General features: G+C 46.8%; 1 long non-coding RNA gene across 3 annotated transcripts in view; it reads left to right on the forward strand.

Annotated features, from left to right (window-relative positions):
* The window catches only part of LOC109439466 (uncharacterized protein C4orf50), a 105,893-nt gene extending 95,820 nt beyond the window's left edge, over window positions 1–10,073 (forward strand). Inside the window, exons 14-15 of one of the 3 annotated variants that reach the window (XR_012492547.1) lie at window positions 3,063–3,103; window positions 4,782–4,859. This is a non-coding gene — a long non-coding RNA (uncharacterized protein C4orf50). Of the gene's footprint in view, window positions 1–3,062; window positions 3,104–4,781 lie in introns of all 3 variants that reach the window. The other 2 variants (XR_012492539.1, XR_012492532.1) reach the window with 2 other exon arrangements.
* The last annotated feature ends 2,705 nt before the right edge of the window (window positions 10,074–12,778 follow it).

Consider the following 12,778-nt stretch of genomic DNA (forward strand, 5'->3'; position numbering starts at 1 on the left):
CTGAGTCGATTCTTCAATTTTGAACGTTTTTGTTTAGAAAAAGAAAGTCATGAATTTTGCATTTGATTTCCTTTACCTGCAAAAATTGCTGAATATTCCTTGAGGAAATAAGTTGGAACTGGGTTGTGTTCAATGAGAATCACATTATGTTGACCCAGGTTTAATCTCCTTTGCGGGCACTTGTCCTGTTCAGCAGCAGTTTCTCACCTGGTTGGGCAGGTGCACGTGTTCTTCTGTGGGCCCTAGAGTCTGATGGGTCTCCTTTAAAGTCCCAGTGGCACCACTTCCGGGATGGGGGACCTCAGGGAGCTTTATCCCTAAGCCTCCATGTCCTCCTCTGTAAATGGGGAAAACAATGAGCACGCATTATGGGGGGCTCTGAGGATCCATTGTGGTGACACCTGTCAAGGACTCAGGGTGGTGGCCGACACACAGTAGGTGTGGTCCAGGGTTGCTGTCTTTGTGACTCTCAGATTGTATCGCCCCTGCTCGTCCTTCCACCTGGAGCACTGGGTCCCCTGTGGCAGGCGTTCTCACACAACCCCCCCCCCCCCAATCTCCTCAGACTTCCTTCTTCACAATCCTGGTTGCCTGGGATCCTGTCCTGCAAGGTTCTGAGAGCACAGACTGCATTTACGCAAATCCCCAGCACTCTGCCCAGTGAGCTGCAGGGAGCCGGCACCTGCTTAATTGACTGAGCTGGACTTCCCGTTCCAATGAGAGACGCATGAAAAGGGAAAGTATTTCTGGCCCAGGAACAGCTCCTGATGAAGTAAGTGTTGGTGGGATGGAAGTTCCTAGCCCCCAAACGCCAAAGAGGATGAAACTAAAGCAATAACCCACTGAATGTGCTGGCTGGTACGGGGGGCACTTGCCATCAATTGCTCACTCATTCGTTCCACCGCTAGACACCTAACACTGCTTCTGTGACCATGGCAACTGTGCTCAGTGTGCAAGGAGTTCACATGGCCACTGTGTGACGTGGAAGGGTTTAAATTTTTCAAGAGAGGAGATGAGAGATGTGGGCAGGGCTAGACGTTACAGGGTCTTGGAAGTCTTGCTAAGGAGCTTGGCTTTAACCTAAAAGCAGAGAATGACAGAGTGCACGCAAGAGAGTGATGCAATCAGCTTTCTGGTAATTCTAGCTGCTGTGTGGAGAGTGGATTGGGGCGGGGCCAGCCTGGAAGCAGGAAGCTGCCCCAGTGGTCCAGGTAAGAGAGATGGTGGGGGTCTGGGATGGGGAACGGCCGTACAGAGGAGATAGGAAGACAGAGCAGAGAATACGAGTTCTGTACTTTCCAGGCATTTTTAATCAGATCAGCACTGCTTTGATTTACAGATAAGAGTGAGAGAAATGGAAGTGACAAAGAGGTCCCCGAGTATGACCTTCGCATTTCCTCTATACATCCTGGCAGAAGATGCATGACCTTTGGGGTCCAGTGAATGGTGTCAAGGATAGTCATGTCTGTGCTGACCCTTCCTGTCAGCATATTCTCTCATCCAGGAGCTCTTGTCTTCACCGAGGTCTAGAACTAAGTAGGGCACAGACGAGTGTCCCCATTTTTGCCCTCATTTTCTGATGCCCAAGGGTTTCCCCCTCCCCATCATGTGGTTCTCCACCATTATCTGTTCACACATTTCCTTCCCCCACTGGACTGTGAAGTGAGGCTGCAGCTGAGTCCTGTCCCACTCCCTGGGGCTGTGAATGCCTGCCGCAATTTTATAGAATCATCGAGTCACAGGGTTGGGAATCATCGAGTCACAGGGCTGGGAAAGAAAGGTCACAGGTTCCCCCAAATGCAGGGGTCCCCCCTGATAGCCCCACATCTGCAGGCGGTGAGCTCATTGCTTCCTCCAAGAAGTCATCATGATGTCTCAGTAGGGTGCCTTTCATGCTTCTTTCTCTGACTCTCCACGGGAGGCCACTGTTATTTCTGGGAAGCCAGCATTTCATTCTGTGTGGTGTTACTGTTTACCTGTCGGTGTCACTCCCTCAACTGTGAGGCCCTTGAGGACAAAATGCCTGTGTTTTATTCATTTCAACATTCTCCATAACCTGGAGCACAGCACTTAGTAGGTACTTGCACAGTGCTTAGTAGGTACTTAACAATGAGCAAATAAGTGAATGAAGGAGCAAACAAATGAACGAGTGAGTGTGTGAGTGAATGGCTAGCTCTCACTGTTCAAAGTTCTTCTTTACCCTCAGCTGAAAGATGCCTCCTGCTAACCACCACTTTCTGAGCTGAAGTCCACTCATTGACTCCACACAGGCTCACACTATCCTCTTCCTCATGGTGGCTTCTCACATGCTGGAACTACAGTGGTCTGCTTCCTGTTCTCCAAACATTCCAAACTGTTCATCCAAGCTTGTTCCCACTTAAGCCTTCTGCACGTCTCCCCCTTATACCTAGGACACTTGACTTCCATTTCTTTCTGTGCTGGATTTTTCTTGTCATTTGGGTCTTAGCTCAAATATCACCTCCTCAAAAGAGGCCATTGCTAACCAGTCAATCTAGAGTAACCTCCCCTTGCTCCTTCACCACTTTATCTTTCTCTGCGGAATCCTGGGTGATTTCTTCAGATCTGTCTTCCAGTTCATGTAAACTCTCTTCATCTGCATCTAACCTATTGTTTAGCCTGTCCATTGAGGTCTTACAATAGTCAGTCTATTTTTCAGTTACAGAATAGATACATGAATATTGTTAGCATTCTTATTTTAAAGTCTTTTTAGAATTTCTGTTACATGTAATCCCCTTGTAGTGATTTCTCTATTTATTATCTCTGCTGACCATCTCTCAGGAGTTGAGTATATTTGTACTGTTATAATATTTAAAATGTAACTTTATCAGGAATTATCATCTGTGAGTGACTCACATGGGTCATAGAGGTGAGCCCTCTATGAAAGAGTTGTTACGCTAATGTCTTGATAAATGCAAGACCGATACAAGGATGTGGGCACCAGCCTCGTGCATGATGTAGGCAAGGGATGACGATTTCTTGTGTTTGGTATCACTCACCTGATTCCAGTAAAAATGAATTGACTTCTTTTGCGTTGTTCTCAGACTGAACATCGCCCAATGCAGCAGCGGAACTCAGATATGAGGTACTTCATGCATGAGCTTAATGCATAAGAATTACCCAGATTCATGCATGAACATTGAGTTTATTGAAAACACAGATTTCTGAGATTGACCTCCTGGGTACTGATTCCATAAATCTGGGAATGAGCCCAGGAATCTGAATTCCTAAGTTCTCCAAGTGATTCTGATATAGAGTAAAGTTTGGGTGACAATGGTACGATAAGCACTGAGGATTAAAATTAGATTTATTTTTGTCTTGTTTATGTCCTTCAAATAAAAGGATTGAAAGCAGCTTACAAGATATATGTAAATACAGTTTTGAAAACTAGACTTAAAAAACACCTACACAAACAAATAAACGAAGTGAGATCTGACTTTATTTACTCAATATAGGGGCGTATGGGGTGATGTAGTGGTTGGCATCCTCACCAACATCCTTATCACGGACGTGGCCATGAGCTGTGTGTGAGCCATTGTTTTCCATCTCTGGAGACCCTCAGCATTGCTCCAAAGCCCAACTTGGTGAAATCAGTTATGGGGGTGACAGTGCAACTGCAAAGGGATGCTGCTCTCTGTTTAGGGTTTTAATATTTCTGGGGTCCCCTTCTGTAAACTGTCAGATTGTGCAATACATTTACTGATCTAGCAGAACCCATGAAGGCTCCTCCTGGCAAACTGCTTTGCTAAGCCACTCCCAGCCCAAGTACTCTCACACCTCTTGGCTTCTGCCCAAGCTGTTTCTGCCCAGAAAACTCCTTTTCATCTGTAAGACTCCATTCAGATATCTCCATCTTCAGGCAGTCTTCCACCTCCACCTCCTTCATTGTTTTCCTTCCTTACATTCTTCATTAATTGAGCCCTCACCATGTTCTGGCACTGCACTGGAGCCTCCTTATTTCCCTCCAGCCTACCACCTGCGACACTGCACAGCTTCCCAGCCTCATCCTCTGCCCTGCTGTCTACACAGCTTCTCTGCTCGCTACACACTGGCTTTTGTGCTCCTAACCCCTCTCTGCAGGACCTTTGCACAGGCTGCATCCATTCACTGGCAAGGGCCTCCCCCCACACACTCCTGCTACCCTCGCCTTGATTGTTACTTCCTGGACCCCTGCAGTTGTCTCACTCTGTCCTCCTTCTTCACAGTTACACACAAGACATGACATGTACTTTGTGATTCCTAGATTATCCTGCCTCCTCAATCACACTGTAATCTCACAAGGGCACACACTGTAACCCCAGTGCCTAGCACTGAACCTGACATATAGGAGGTGCCCGATAGCTTTTGTTGAATGGATAACTGAAAATACACATCCCTGAGAACCTCAAGCACTCTCTTCCTTTGGATCAGTTGTTCTTAGCCTTCTTTTGGCCATTGGCCCTCTGAGAGCCTCATACAAGCTAGAAACCCTCTCTGCACAAATATACACGAATGCTTCTTCACATAAAATTTCCATACTGTCTCAGCGTTCAAAAGCACCCAAAATAAAGGGAACATTGTCTATGAATTCTAAGCTGAGATTCTTTTCTAGAGAGAGCAGCTGATAAATGGGACGTAGCTATCAGATTTAAGCCCACCGCATTTAGAGATGACAGAGGGCCTCCCACATCCCAAAGCTCTGTGCGATTGATGGCTTCATGGAGAGACCACACTGCTTGGTATGTGCCCTTTAAGAACTCACCTCCTTGCTTTTGTTGTTGCAGGAAAGAAGACAGCACTGAGGCGAGCCCATCCAGCTGGAACATGTTTACATCCCTCCCAAATGAGCCACGGAACAGAGGTGGCCCCACGATTTGCGATCCCTTCCAGGGAGCTGAGTTACCAGCCAAATGACCATCTTTCTATCTTAAGTCATTCATGGGGACGTCTCTACGCTAACACCAACTGCGCGGCCCGAGAGATGGCTGTAGACTGTCAGAAGCCTGTATGTACTGGCATGAGGTGGTGGAAGGAACCCGGGGCTGGAGTCCCAAGGCCCTGGCTGGCTCCGTCACTCCTCAGCTGTGGCACTTTGCACACATTACTTACGTTCTTGAACTTCCACTTCTGCACCTGTTTGAGGGTCCTAACGCCTACTTGACAGTTTTGTTCTGACAACGCAATGAGCTCAGGGCTGCAGAAGTGCCCCGGATACTGTCATGTGCTCCCCACGTGTCTGGGATCGCTGTTGTTTGTAAAGTGTGAATCCATCGTCTCTCTTTCACGATACCGACCATCGCTCAGGAGCACACTCTACCAGAAGGACCCATTACACGTACTGCACTCGTAGCTGCCGCCCAGGAGGGGTAATGTGAGGCATGGCAGGATAATGGTTTTAAAAATCTTAGCAGCCGTCTTGATATTGTAGAGCCTGTCTGCCCATGGGACAGAGCTCAGAGAGTTTCTAGACCACAGCAGGTACACAGGTGGTCCTTGGGTACAAACGTGTTGTTGGGCTTACTTTTTTAAAAATCATAAAACACGCATAACGTCAAATTTACCATCTTAATCATTTTTAAATGCCCAGGTCAGTGGCATTAAGTATATTCACATTTCTGTGCAACCAGCACCACCATCCATCTCCCTGGCTTCACTCCAAGGCTGTTCTCTGTTGCTGGATGTGAGTTGCCTCTGTATCTGGGCCCTGCCTGTTCTTCTGCCAACCCCGGGTGGCGTGCTTCTCCTGGGCCCCTGACCATTGCTCTCCACTGGTATTTCTGCCTACTTGTGGTGCTTCTATTACCACCGCCCTGTCCAGAGTCCTCAAGGGAGACCTCGGAGCCACTTTCAGGCCAGTGAGGCATCCCTGGGGGAGGCCGGGTGTGGCCCTTGGCAGAGCCCTGCAGCTTTACCTTCAGGCTTTGGATGAAATGTAAATGTGACTGGAAAAGGACTTTGTAAACTCTTACGTTCTGCATAAATATACTGGATTTGACTTTCATAGGCTAGAGAGCTGAGAGACCAGCTGGTATGGGAGAGAGAGATTAGGGTCTAAACCAGAATCACTGGGCTGAAGTTAGGCTGTGCAACTTCTTAGCTCTGACACCATGGGCAAGTCGCTTCCCCTCCTCAGTTTACTCACCTGGTAAAGGGGTAATAAAATACCTGCCTCAGCACCTGCTGTGAGCATTAACGGTAAACTGACTGGGAAAGCCTACGCAGACTGCAGTGCTATGCATATGCTTTATCCACGTCCCCGATTCAATGCATATCTATTATGCACCTACTGTGTGTCGTTCTGAACAAGGTGGTCTGTCTTATGACAATTTGGAAAAGGACTCAGGCTAAGGAAGAAAAGAATTGCCTGTCAGATGGTTGTACTGCGCACTCATAGGTTATGATTAGCAACAGCCCGCGAGTTGGCATGGCAACATTTCCCCACGAACTGCCAGGCAGTGTTCTTAAAATAGGTTTGCCAGAGGTGCGACAGGCTGACACACAGGCAGTGTGGTCTGACGCTTCTGCAGCCCAAGGTGGGCAGCACCACCCTGCATGCTCACTCAGAGTGGTCAAGCCACTGCCCTTCCCAAGCAGGCCAGTGGCACGGTCATTAAGACAACAGATCCAGAAGCATCCTTCATTAAAGCTGGAGACTTTGGCTAGGATAAACACCCTGGCCTTTCCCCATTTTACAGGTGGGGAAACTGACGCCCAGAGAGGTTAAGTGGCTCACGCACAGTCACACAGTCTCTTGATGGCAGTTGGGACTGAATCTGGTTCTGATATCATTCATGGAGGGTTCTGCCACCGAACCACAAGGCACACTCTTCTGATTTGGCATTCTAGATCTGGGTCTGATACAATTCATTTTCTAATAGGTTACAATCCACATGGCATCACTTAGCAACAGGAATTAGATCAAGGAATCCTCTCCATGCCCCCATTTCCCCCTGGGAAGCCCTGAGTCCCAAGCTATCAGGGAGACTCCCCTCGTTCTTGGCATGGCTGAGATGACTGCGGTTTCCGTCCAGCCCTCCACAGCCTCCAGTACCCTAGTTTCCCAGTGTCAAATTCGGCAGCCAAGCTGATCAACAGCTTACCAATTGCTTTGCGATGAGATTCCTGGATGAGTTCAGTTACCCATCATCGCAGAGGAGCGGGAACCCAAATCCTTTAAAAGATGGGTTCCTGTCTTACTATCTGTGTTACTCAGCACTGTCGTGAATAAACTTCACAAACTGGAGGGGGTGGTGCTTTTTACCTTCAGGCTGGTGCGCTTCTGCTAAGAGATCACAGCTCTTGTTTAATTCCAGGGTGAAATTCCAGGTCTGGAATGCAAAACTTCTTGAGAACTCAGTCAACTTCTGAGAACAGGGTGCTAGACATTTCTGACATGGTTTAGATAGTCAACCTTTTTTTTCTCTATTCAGACAGTGCCTTGCAGGGGAAGGGGCTCTGGGCTGGGGGGAGCAGTGGGGGTGTGTGTGTAGCATGAGCTCTGCCACTCTCCCCTCTAGGCCATTTGTAGGCTGTAAAGGTTGCACTCTGTCCTAGTGGTGATTTTTCACTCTGTTTGCACATTGCACTCACCTGCAGAGCTCTTTAGAAAACCAAAGCCAGGAGGTGGCTGGTCAGCTCAGTTGGTTAGAGTGCGAACTCTTAACAACAAGGTTGCCGGTTCGATCCCCACATGGGCCACTGTGAGCTGCGCCCTCCACAACTAGATTGAAACAACTGTGTGACTTGGAGCTGATGGGTCCTGGAAAAACACTTAAATAATAAATAAAAGTTTAAAAAATATATTTTAAAAAAAACCAACCAAAGCCAGGCCCCACTCCAGGCCCCTTAAATCAGGTTGTCTTGGGTGGGGCCCAGGCAAGGGGGCTTTAAAAGCCCCCCAGTCATTCTAATGGGCATCCAGGTGGTGAACCCTCATACTATAGTCTCACAGCGCTTTCCAGCTCTCCCACCCCCTGTGTTAATTGAATTCTCAGATGCTGCTGTGCGGTCCTTCCACGTTGGACTCATGTTTGTTTTTGTTCCTCCTGGGAAAGAAATGTGTACTCAGGAGTGGCACGAGGAAACTTCTCATCTTTGAAATATTTTTGATCATGAATCGGCTTTGTAAACTCTCCTTCAGAGGCCCTTTTAAGCAGCTAATGGTCCTTATGAAAACGAAATGCATGATACGCTGTGGGACTCAGCTGCACTGTGCCAAGACCTGGATGCCGAGCTCGTGGTGGCTGATCTCAGGGCAGTGACACGAAAGTCACTGGGCCATGTAATAAGCACATGAAGTGGACATCTTGGGTTCAGCTGCATGCATCCTCAAATCTTTCAGAAACAGATATTCTAAGTCCACTATGATACATACATTTACCAGTGTGTAAGCACATAGAAGCAGATTTCTATTTGGCATTTGCAGCAATGGCCAACCATGTTCCTACCTGGCTTTGAAACAAATTCTTTGGAAAGTCCCTGGTGGCTTCAGGAGGCAGAGGAGGAGGGAGAAACCCCTGGGGTTTGTTGATGTATTTAGTCCTCTTTCATGTGTTATGAGAATTTCTAGAAAAAGATGGTGCATGCCTGGGACCTAAAACTGCTTTTTAGAAGTCAGTAGGCTTAGGATGGAAGGATTGGGCTTTCTTTATCCCGTTTGATTTTCCCCTAAATCCTACTCCTGTTTCAGCAAGCACTGCTGCCATCCAAATCTGACTTCTGCATCCTTGGCATAAATGTATTACACAGAGTCATGGAAAGACTAATGGGAGAAGTGACACCATCAACATCAGTTTTGCTCCAACACCATTTTTTTTTTTGGTCTTTGAAAAACGTCATCAGGCTATACCCCAAGGTAGACAGATGACACCTTTATACGATGATAAAACAAGGGAAGAGAAAGACAAAAGAATAGGATGGTTCAAAATGGTTGAACACTTGCTATAAACTTGGTATCAGTATTTTCTTTTTAAAGTAATATAATACAGTGTTTGTCAATGTGTCATTAAAAGTCATTGGGGCAATAAATATCTACACAGCAATGTTATAGCTATTAACCATTAGACTTTTCACTGGGGTGAGGATGAGTTCTGCCTCTAACAGAGAGTGGAAGATGAGTTATGGGTCAGTTTACAGTGGGTTTGAACTATGACTCTGCCACCAGCTGGTTGTGCTCACGTGGAACAGCACACTCACCTGTCTTAGTCTCAGTGTCCTCTATGGAAAGGTCAGGGAAGGCGTGGACATTAATGAGATAGCGTGTTTCATAAAGCACTCAGCACATATTAGTGCTCTGTGATGTTGGGAACCCCCCCCCCAACTCTTTGAAAATGCCCAGGTGCATTTCAGTGCCATGGTGGGGCATGCGCCAGCGACCTGAGTTGGTGATAAGTAAGACGGTCTCCCAAAGTTCAGGTTTGCACAACCAACATTTGATGGAGAGGTGGGGAAGGGACTTGGGTGTCACTGGCAAAGGTGATGGATAAGGCTTGCGAGTTCCCTTTGGCAGAACCTCCCTGGTCTCCTCCCTCTTTCAGGTTGAAGCCTGGACAGATGTCACATGAAAGCTGTAAAGCACAGACATCAGTTTGGAAACTGTGTATGTTCCCACTGGATCCCAAATGCACAATAACTCTACACCTTGCTATTGTATGAATCTAAAAGGACTCCTATATCATATGTCTCCATTGATCAACACGAGGGGCAGAATGTTCGCGGTGGAGTTCGGCCCCTCCCCTCACTTAGAAGTCCTGGTTCCCGTGGGAGGGATGTGGCCACTTGAGCGGACCCCCTTCCTTTTGCATGTTCTTCAGCAGGACCCTTCCTTGGGTGCTGGAACAGGGGCTGTCACCCAAACCCTGCTTACAGTGAAATGAGCAATCTGTCCTTGGAGGCACTCATCAGCTTCCCAGCCATGTTGACTGGGCTTAGTACTCCTTCTGGGGTTTCAAGATGTGTAGCGATTGCTCAGTCTCATGTAAAACAGACTGACATTTTCTCTTGTTACCAAGATGTATTTTTCTATGTTAGTTAAATGTGTAATTTTGTAGATTAAAATGTATGCTTTTTATCACAAAGTTTTTTTTCCTCTTTTGAATGTTTAACCTACTGATGGTTCGTGACAACGTGTTGTAGACCCTGGCACAATACAAAAAGGCAACAAATCCAAGACTCCTGATTTTTGGTGGGGAATAAAATCTTTTCAGAAGTCAAATCCATTGTACAAATAACGAAGTGATTTCCTGTATGATCCATTATATGCCTGCATTAGTTTACCATTGTTGCCAGAACAAATTATTTACTATGAACCTAGGGCCTTAAAGCAACACATGTATTGTATCACCTTACAGTTCTGGAAGTCCAGAATGGCTCTCACTAGGCTAAAAGCAGGGTGTTGGTAAGACTGCATTCATTTTTCCAGAGACTCTAGGGGAGAACTTGTTCCTTGCCTTTTCTAGCTTCTAGAAGGTGTTTGCATTCTTTGGCTCATGGTCACTTCCTCCATCTTCAAAGCCAACAGTGTAGCATCTTCAAATCTCTCTGTGCTTCTGACACCTACTTCTGGTGTCACATGTCCTCTGACTGACCCTTCTGCTTCCCTCTGTCACTTATAAAGGACCCTTGTGGTGGCTTTAGGCCAAGCTGCATAATCCAGGATAACCACCCCTTCTCAAGATCCTTAACTTTATCACATCTGTTCATTCCCCTTTTGCCATGGAAGGTAACATATACACAGGTTCCGGGGATTGGGAAGTGGCCATCTTTGGGAAGGGGGCATTATTTGGCCCCCCACAATTACCTATGAACTGATTTGGAGGCAGCAGACAAAAGCAGACGTTTTAGAATCAAACAGGCTTGAATGTGACCTGTATCTCTGCCACTTGCTGGCCCTATAACTTCAGGCAGCTTGCTTAACTTCTCTGATGCTCTCTTTTTATACCCAAAAATGAGTGCAATAATCTGTTACTTGCCTCACAGATTTGCTAAGAGTATTATACTCCTAACAATAATCTACAATTCCCTTTCCCTCACTTTTGGAAAACATTCTTTTTACAACTGATGTATTTCTAAAAACTATTTTGTGTTGTTTGCCCTCCCTCTCCCCCTCCCAAATAAACCCCTGACAGAGAATGTGGATCAGGGCTGAGTGGTCTGTCCTTCGGCCACTTGACGTGTCCCTCTCTGCCCTCTGCCATCACCCTGGAAATCTTCATGGTCTGACAGGATGAGCTCCTGGCCTGTCCTTCACCAAATGTCATGCTCTAATTTACTCCCTTCCTGGAGAACTGAGAGAAGCAGTTGGAGAACAGGGTGGGAAGGTCACAGCCATCCGCTGGACCGAGTAGGATTTGCTCAGGTTTCCTGGACTTTTTTTTCTGCTGGCCTTTGCCAGACACTGCTGCCCTCAGTCTCCATGCAGGCTGGTGGGCACATTTTCTAACTTCTACTCCCAGCTTTGTTTCCTGCCTCCTTTTCTCTGCTACCCTTGAGTTGCTGGCCTTGCAATGAGGAGATGTTGTAGAAAGGACTCAGATAAACCTGGGTGGAATCCCCGCAGGTCACTTCCTGTCACTTCCAACTGAGCAGTGGGTTTGAGGTTTGTCATCTGCACTCCAGCCGGAAACAGAGGTGGCATTTTTTGCCACATGGGCCTGCTGAAAGCAGAACGTAATGTGTGTCAGAAATTAACCATGTGTGCAAAGACACTTACCTACGGTAGGCGCTTGATAAAAGTCAGATCCTCTCCTTTCTAAGAGAAGAGAGGTGTGATGAGGTGTAATATAAAGTCTGTGATACACTAGGTGACCAAAATGTGTATTGGATGAATGCTGGATGGTTAGTTGTCCGAAGTTGCATGGAGAATGGGATTCTATCTAAAAAATCTAGACTCCTCTGACTACACCAGTCCATTCCCTTACCTCCTTCCTCCCAATGGAAGCTCTTCAGCCGAGCTTCTTGGGTTAAGATGCAGACTCTGGGACCACAGTACTGCTTTTAAATCCTCAAATGGCATCATTTACTAGCTGTGACCCTGGGCAAGTTACTCATCTCTCTGAGCCTCAGTTTTCTCATCTGTAAAATGACGATAAAACGGTACCTACCTCAAAGGTCGCTGTGAAGCTTAAAAGTGTTACTATATATGTCAAGTACCTACAGGGGTCCACGACATACAGTAAGCCTTCCATAAGTGGGAACTATTATCCTTTTTTTGCTTCTGCATAAAGACAACTCTTTCTCTCCTCCGTTGTGTCACTCCCTCCTGGTCTTGACAAAAGGCCTAGCCCTTTCTCGCAATGGAAAGGGTTTTCTTGGAAAGTAGTGAGCTCTGTATCACCAGCGGTATTTTAACGAAGCCCGAGACACAATCCCCTCGAGATGTTGAGAGCAGATTCAGGCAGACAGCATGAGAATTGACCTCGAAAGTTCTGCTGAACTCATATTCTTGGATTCTCTGATTTTTCTGTGGATTTAGTCACTACGGATATTTGTGGCGCTCTAGAAGTCTCTGTGTTGTCTTCAGTATAGAATTTCCTTGCCTGGACTGTGCTGGGATCAGTATTTTGCAGGACAGAAGTTTGTACTGAAAAGCTTAAAACACTTGCAACAATGCAACCTAGAGTCCTGCAGATCTCAAGAGGACCATCTGTGACAAATCTGTGCAGGGTGCCCAGGGACAGAAGAAAGGAGGCCAGCATGGGGGATGGGATAGGTATTAATAAAAGAGTGGATGGAGGCAGGGATGGTGGTGGTGATATTCTCTGTTCTTATTTACGTTTAGCTC

The sequence above is a fragment of the Rhinolophus sinicus genome, linkage group LG02, assembly GCF_036562045.2.
Source record: "Rhinolophus sinicus isolate RSC01 linkage group LG02, ASM3656204v1, whole genome shotgun sequence".
NCBI lineage: Eukaryota > Metazoa > Chordata > Mammalia > Chiroptera > Rhinolophidae > Rhinolophus > Rhinolophus sinicus.